Raw genomic sequence first — 8,976 nt, 5'->3', positions numbered from 1 at the left:
CTGATGCTTTAATTAGAATGGAACAAGAAATCAATTTTTACATTGTTATTGCAATTTTTGCATCATTTCTGTAACTCTCATTCAACACACATCTTTTAGATATGTTTGTTAAATATGTCCCATCGTAAAATATTTCTCCTTAAGACTCTGTATAAAGTGAGTCAGGGGATGAATGTGTTGAAACCATTGTATATGTTACATAAAAGAGAACGATTTAAAGAGAAAAAAACGAGAGACAAATTGAAGGGGAAAACATTATTGTAGGGTGTGCTTGAGAGCAGGTGATCGTGATGAGGGCTATTATTTTTCTATTGCCTTCAAAGGTTATATTTGGCTTAGAATTGGATAAAAGAGAGAAGCGCTCTCTGTTCTTGACAGCAACATAATCTCCCATTTAATAATGTTTACTGGCCCACTTTGATTTAGGGTTATAAATGCTTCTTTCCCAATTCAATCATGGGGTCATTAAGTGTCATCACTTCATAAACCTCTCACACCATTATTTGTAAAGAAACCCAATCAAATACAACCCTGTTTTGTGTGTGTGTGAGTGTGTGTGTGTGTGTGTGTGTGTGTGTGTGTGTGTGTGTGTGTGTGTGTGTGTGTGTGTGTGTGTGTGTGTGCGCGCAAGGCTGGGGGAGCAGTCGATGTGCTCTCTCAGTCTCATATGTTCACTGTGATGCGAATGAATCTCAGTGACAAATTTTTGATTACACATCTATCTCTCATCCATCACAACCATCTGTTTTGTCTTTTTTTTTTCATTTTTACTATTTTCTTCATTCCTTTCTTTTTTATTCCACATGCCACTGTCATACCTCCATTAACTGCCATTTGTTGTTTTTATCAGACCATTTAGTGTTTGTCCCTGGGCCAGCTGTAAAGAATCTTGCTCTGTCACATTATTCTCATAATTCACCTGTCAAAGCTACAGAGGCACATCAAATGTGCTGGTTCTTCAATCACGCTGCAATAGCTATCCCATCACTCTTATCACTATTTTTCTGTACGCTCATCCTGTCTTACTCTCTACGACTGGAGATGTGAACTCTTTGAACTGCACACACATCATTTATTTCCTCATGACTCTGTAAGACAACAATTGGCATAGAGCAATCACCATAAACACCCAACCTGGGGTGCATTTCCTGAAAGCAACTGGTTGTAAGTTCCGTCGTTACCAATACAGTTCAATGGAACTAACCTTAGCTTTTGGGAAATGCACCCCTGATCTCATGATGAAAAGGTACCTGTGAAAACTTTTTTGCAAGAAGCGAAATACGTACCGGCATGTACGTTTCAGGACATATTCGATGTGAAATGTGCACCTTTACAGCCTCAAGTCTTTTTGGGCATGATGTCCCTGCTGAAAAAACCAGCTAAAACCAGCCTAGGCTGGTTGGCTGGTCTTAGCTGGTTTAAGCTGGAAATGGCTGGTTTTAGCTGGTCTCCCAGCCTGGCCAGGCTGGTCAGGCTGGTTTTAGCTGGTGGTTTCCCAGCCTGACCAGCTAAGACCAGCCTGACCAGCCTGGAAAAATGGCCAAAACCCCTCTAAAACCAGCCTGCCTCCCAGCTATGACCAGCTAAAACCAGGCTGGTTGACCAGCTAAAACCAGCCAACCAGCCTAGGCTGGTTTTAGCTGGTTTTTTCACCAGGGGTGACAAGCTTTGCACATCTGCATTTGGCAATTATCTGCCATTCTTTGCTTCACCTCTCAAGCTCCGTCAGCTTGGATGGGGCTGGCAGACATTTTCTAGAGTCCTTGTTGTTCGAGTCGTCTTCCATTATGGATAATGCTTCTGTGAACCTTCAATGCAGCAGATTTTTTTCTGAACTCTTCCCTAGATCATTGCCTTAACGCAAGTCTGTCACTGAGCTCTACAGGCAGTTATCTTGACCTCAGGACTTGGTTTTGCTCTGGTTTAACTCCACTCTAAGTGTAGTAACGTCTAGAAGCAATATCCTGAGCTAAATTTTCGAGTATCCCAGAAAAGGGTATGAATACTTATGCAACGGGATCTTTTCAGTTTATTTTTAATAAATTTGCACAAATGTTAAAAAACAATTTTTTGCTTTGCCATTATGGAGTAGGGAGTGTAGATTGATGTGGGGAAAAAGTAATTTAAAGTAGTTTAACATAAGGCAGGAACATAACAAAATGTGAAAAAAATGAAGGGGTATGAATAATTTCGCAAGGCACTGTATTATTGACGATAAGAGACGTAATTCACAAACAGTAACCTACCAGCGACAGAGGAGTTGTTATGGATCAACTTGGGATTGTGTTAACTGGAGACATGTGAGTACATGTAATTATTTTTACCTGGTTTTCCAGCAGATACAGCTGTTTGAATTTCGCTAATTAAGCTGTTAGTAAAGCAGCATGCACGTTTTTTGAAGCCTAATGTATGGGTTTGTCCAGCACTACAGAGCTGATGTAAGAAACAGACAGTAACATCATTTGAAAGGTGAGTAAAAATAGCCACCACTGTTTTTGTAATTTTCTAGCAGCTCAAACAACAAGCCAGTGTCTAGAACAGAGTGACATCAATGAATGAACTAGTTCTGTTTAGTCCCGTACACAATTATTTTTATTATTATTAATAATTCACCAGTACCTATATCTGGCCTGTTTAGATAATCGGGGTCGATTTTCTGATTCCTGCTTTTCATATTTAATTATCTAAAGTAGTTCTTATAGGCTGGAAAAATAATCTAAGCCTATATTTTAAACTGGCTTGTAACTAATAAAAAATGTATGGTGGAATGAAAGTTCCTTTCTGTGATGAAGAGGCTGCTTTCTTTTCCTTCCGATTATGCTTTGAGACATCAAGCCCATCAAAGGAATAGGATTATTAGCACATCCATGCCCTTAAACCATATGAATAGTGTTGCACAGCCTCCCTTGACCCAAGAAGTCTTTCAAATGCCACTTCAAATATCTGTGGGAATCACTCACACACCGTCTTTGTCCAGGTCTCTCCCTGCTGAAATGTTCTTCACAAATGATCAAATCCCAGGACCCGTGTTCAACAACACCCACATTTCACTTTAAAAAGTGGCAAATGCGGAAAAACAAACAAAACAAAACAATAAAACTGATTTAAAAAGTGTCTGTGTGTATGCTTTGATGGGTATGGGTGCGGGTATTCTGTTGAGAGGAGCACATAATTCAACAAAGACAAACAGAGAGAAAACGAGAAAAGAGTGATAGAGATCATTTCATCTTGAACCACAGTACGCATTGAAAACATCATTATTTTACCCAAAACTATCAGTGGCCCAAGCAGAGCATTGAGCGAAAGGATAGTGGCAGCTTCACAGATCACTCTGCCAGATTGATTACCTCCAAGCTCATGTTGACAGAGCACTTCTCCTCTTTCTTTGAATGAGGCCCTTAGTTGTGAATTGTGTCTGGGCAGTGGCACCAAAACATGTTCAATGCTATTTCTGTGTTATATAGGCTAGCAAGAATTTTATTCTAAAAGCTTGGACTGGCTTACATCAGGTTTGTAGCGCTATAAAAATAAATGGTTTTAAAAAAAATAACATTTGTTGTACACATTTTAAATTAATTTTACACCATATTTTCACATTATTATTACAACATTCCTCCAAATGGATCTGATATTTTTCTACAAGTGTGGGGGATTCATTAATCCAAAAATAATCAAATATTGGAATTCACTTGAGAGCATTATATTCCAAACACGTTCCAGATTGAAAACATGAGGTGAGCCAACTACATTTCCAGCTTGTTTAGCATGTCTTAGGTATGGCATCCACCAAGTATGACTAGAAATAACAATGAAATAAGGCTAATCAGTATGACAGGGTACTATACATCAGCCAGTCTTATACTTTGATTTATTATTCATATGTTTTATTATTCATATGAAGAGGCAAAGTTCTGTTTTTTTGTGTTTGCTTTTTTATCAGTCTAGAGAAAATTCATGCCACATTTGCATTTTATTTATTTATTTTACAGTTTTTGTAAAAAAAAAAAAAGCAAAAAAAGCCATGAGTAAACAGTAATCTATACTAGAAGTCAACCAATTGATCAGTTTTGCCGAATAATCAGAATAATAAAATTTGCCTTAGTTGTCAACAACAGCATGGACTGCATAGTTAATGTACTACTGAATACTTTGTTCTGCTAATTTATCTAAACCACGGAAAAAAAAATGTGTGGAAGCTGCTAAATGATATAGAGAAGGTCTTAGTAAGCAGGAAAGGGTGCAATGTTTTGACAAACTAAAGTTAATAGGTGGTTAAGATACGTGCAAGCAATATTAATTGAAATATATTTCACCTACCTGACCTGAATGTTAAGAACAAACACGAATGTTATCAAGATTTTTGCCTTGGAAATCCTGGTTCAGTTTGGCCAACCCACAAACGCCTTTTGTTTCTCAGACTTTATGCACTCTTCTCCTTGAATTGTTATCATTTTTGGCAGTCTATACTCCAAATGTTTTCCCTGTCCGACAAATTAGTACAAGTGATCATTTCTAGCAGAAATAATCAGCAAGTTATGCGAGTTTCGTTCGGTTCAGTGGCATTGTTTACTTTCAGTGCCGCCAATATGGCAGATTGATAACGCGTTGTGAAAAACGTCCCAGGTTACGAATGTAACGAGACGAGACTCTGCGTCGAAATGCTATGGGAACACCTTCTGGTGAAGCGCAACACTCGCAGGGATGCAGGAAGTATGGCTTCAAGACGCAGTGTTTCGTTCCCTCAGGGAACCAGGGTTACATACGTAACCTAAGACGTTCCCCTCCGGGAACTTGAGCTGCGTCGAAACGCTATGGGAATGAGATGCCCCCCGCCCCCAGACTTGCAAATCCCTGCCTAGTGTGACGTCACAGCTAGGGCAGAAGAATAGAAGAGCCAGGAGTGGCTCGGAGATCTAGGTCGTAGAACCTGACGAAGGTAAGGGCAATTGACCACCCAGCAGCGTTGCAGATGTCCTGAATAGGGACACCCACAGAAAGAGCTTTAGAGGCCGCCACACCTCTAGTTGAATGGGCCTTGACCCCCAAGGGCGAGGGCAGCCCAGATGACTCATAGGCAGAGGAAATAGCGTCAACGATCCACCTACTGAGGGTAAGCTTAGAAGCAGGCAAACCCCTCTTAGGGGGACCGAAACACACAAAAAGTCGATCCGTTTTACACCACAGGGCATCTCTGTGGACATATGCGTATGCTCACACTGGACATGTACAATTAAGCTTCTCCTGGTCTGCATCTTGAAAGGGAGAAGGGCAGAAGGCCTGCAGTTCAATAGGCTGTGGAGTAGTGGAAGGGACCTAAGGGACATACCCTGCACGAGGGTAAATAAATGCTTTGACCATTCCAGAGGCAAAGTGTGGGTAAGAGGGAGCCACCGAAAGGGCTTGCAGGCCCCCAACCCGCTTGAGGATGTAATTGCTAGCAGCAAAATAGTCTTGATGGTAAGCAACCGATCAGAAATGTCCTCTATAGGCTCGAAGGGAGGCCTACAGAGGGCTTCAAGAACCACAGCAAGGTCTCACTTAGGGACCCAATGACGAACTGGAGGCCTCAGCCTCATGGCACCATAGAGGAAACGTGTAACCAGGGGGTCTTTACCCATTGAAGTGCCACCAAAAGGGGTACGGTAGGCTGAAATTACCGCCACATAGACCTTCAAGGTGGAGTGGGTTAACCCTGTGGAGAAGCGAGCCTGCAAAAACTCCAGCACTGTACCAACTGGGCAGTTAACTGGGTCAAGCTGGCAATCCCCACACCATGAAGTGAAGAGCCTCCACTTCAGGGCATACAGTTTCCTCGTGGAGGGAGCTCTGGATTGGAGGATGGTCTCCACAACCTCAGTTGAGGGACCGGCAGCTATGAGTTGTGCCCCCTCAGGGGCCACACCCACAACTTCCACAGCTTCCACAGCCACAACTTTCCAGGGACGTGAACTGCTCTCAGCGAGAGGAGTTTGCCCTGGGACTACACAAGGATCTGGTGTGCCAGCTTGTACTAGTGATGGGAAGTTCGGTTCTTTTCCGCGAACCGGTTCTTTCGGACAGTTCGTTTCAAAGAACCGGTTCAAAAAACCGGTTCACCAGTTCTTTTACGCTATAACGTAATGACGTCATTAACGTAATTACTATCGTCCCGCCCGGGCCGGGATTCAAGCCAACATTCAAATAAAGTCAGTAGCTAATAACTTAAACATAATTTTGGTCTGACAAGTCTTTGACAATAAAGTTTTGCATCTAAGCACCCATATACAGTTACATGCAGTGATCACATGAGTAAGTTTTACAAGTCTTGATTTAATAAATTATAAGATAAATTAATTCTAATCAGAAACACGATCAGCTTACTATGCACATGCACAATCCATAAAGATTTATTTGTTATAAACGTACGTTTCACCAGATCCCCTCATTCAAGTCCTCAGTTAACCGCGCTCATAGCATTAGTACAGAGACTGGTAAAAAAGAACTAGTTCGGTTCAGATGGAGTCAGTCATAGCAGGAGCTTGTTTATGTTTGGCAGTTGCATGAGTCACGCATGCGCACAGTATCAGCTCATTGATTCTCGAATCGGACGCGTCCGAAAGAAACCGGTTCTCGTTCAGTGTACTGGTGATCCGAAAGAAACCGGTTCTCGTTCAGTGTACTGGTGATCCAACAACCGCTGCAACCGATTCTTGACTCGAGAATGAGATTCGAGAACTTACACAGAGAGTGACTGAAACGTGCCGCTTGGTTTGCTCATGCAGTAGTTTGATTACGTCACTTTTATCATTATACCACCATGTTTAAAAGTTAAATAATTTTTTTTATTATAATAATAACTTTAGTTTGAACATGGTTAAAATTATAGCAATTATAGTTGTGTATTGTTTCATTAAAACATTGTATATTTAATACAAACGCAATTTGTGCATGTCATCATTATCTTTTATTACAGTGCAGCTATTTCATAAACCATCACGTTTTCTCTTAATCAAACATCATTTATTATGGTACCACTTCCCTGACCAAGATCATAAAAACACTTTTAGCCAATAACCTAACAGAATCCTTAAGTAAACTTTTAACAAAACGTTTAACAAAATAGACCAACTTGACTGACGTGCTTCATTTCATCCGCTTGAAAAATTACACGCATGCGCAGAGTATCAGCTCATCGATTCTCGAATTGGACGCGTCCGAAAGAAACCGGTTCTCGTTCAGTGTACTGGTGATCCGAAAGAAACCGGTTCTCGTTCAGTGTACTGGTGATCCAACAACCGCTGCAACCGATTCTTGACTCGAGAATGAGATTCGAGAACTTACACAGAGAGTGACTGAAACGTGCCGCTTGGTTTGCTCATGCAGTAGTTTGATTACGTCACTTTTATCATTATACCACCATGTTTAAAAGTTAAATAATTTTTTTTATTATAATAATAATTTTAGTTTGAACATGGTTCAAATTATAGCAATTATAGTTGTGTATTGTTTCATTAAAACATTGTATATTTAATACAAACGCAATTTGTGCATGTCATCATTATCTTTTATTACAGTGCAGCTATTTCATAAACCATCACGTTTTCTCTTAATCAAACATCATTTATTATGGTACCACTTCCCTGACCAAGATCATAAAAACACTTTTAGCCAATAACCTAACAGAATCCTTAAGTAAACTTTTAACAAAACGTTTAACAAAATAGACCAACTTGACTGACGTGCTTCATTTCATCCGCTTGAAAAATTACACGCATGCGCAGAGTATCAGCTCATCGATTCTCGAATCGGACGCGTCCGAAAGAAACCGGTTCTTGTTCAGTGTACTGGTGATCCGAAAGAAAGCGATTCTCGTTCAGTGTACTGGTGATCTGACAACCGCTGCAACCGATTCATGACTCGAGAACGACAACCGCTCTGGCAGCTGCTCTGCTCATGCGCACCATCAGCTTTCTTTTCACAGTCGTTCAAACACTGTTTGAGTAACTGAATAACTCGGGAAATTGATTTATTTTAAATCAGAGGGAGTGTCGGGCATGTTATAAAGTAAAAACCTTTAAGTAATTTGTGGATAAGTGCTTACTAGAGACGCGAACCGTTTCAAACGATTCAGTTCGATTTGGTGAACTGGTTCAACCGGTTCACCAAGAAGATCCAGTTAAATAGAACGATTCATTCGCGAACCGGACATCACTAGCTTGTACAAGGGGCGCGAACGCAGACCTCCCTGGTGGTTGATGTAGTAGACCACCGCTGTGTTGTCGGTGCGAACCACATGGTGATCTCTCAGGTCCGAGAGAAAGTGTCTCAGAGCCTGAAACACGGCCAGCATCTCCAGGCAATTGATGTGCCAAGCGAGATGGCGACCACTCCACAGACCGCGGGTTGGGAGGGATGCATCCATCGCTAGCATTACGCGGTGACAAGGAGCTCCCAGCACTGGGCCTAGTTTCAAGAACCAAGGTTTTCTCCACATGTCCAAGGCATGTAGGCATCGCCGTGTGACCTTGATCATGCAAAGTGAGTTTCCCCCCAGTTTCCCCAGTGGTTTTCTCCACTGTAGGGGCCTCATGTACAGCAGGCCAAAAGGTATTACGTTGGACGCAGCTGCCATCAGACCCAGCAGTTTCATGTAAGGTCATGTTTCAGGAGGTCATGTAACTTTAACTAAGCGGAGCAATTTTTCAGATAATTTCAAGTAATTTCAAGTATATCTGAGTGAGATGTTCACTCTGAAATTATTCTGTTCATTTCTAGTCTGTTTGACCCAGTAAGACTCTTTTTTTACCCTTGCACTGACAGGCTAATCAGCCAATCATATTGATAAAAACATAAACATAAGAAGCAGACTTCATGACATTGACAGGATAATCAGCCAATCATAGACAGAGGCATTGAGAAGTATATTCATAAACCACTTAGCCTCCACACCCCAAAATATGCTATAGAGCTCGTCAATCACAATATGGTCAAGGGAGG

This window comes from Garra rufa, chromosome 5, assembly GCF_049309525.1.
Source record: "Garra rufa chromosome 5, GarRuf1.0, whole genome shotgun sequence".
Taxonomy (NCBI): Eukaryota; Metazoa; Chordata; class Actinopteri; order Cypriniformes; family Cyprinidae; genus Garra; species Garra rufa.
This window is presented reverse-complemented; position numbering follows the sequence as displayed.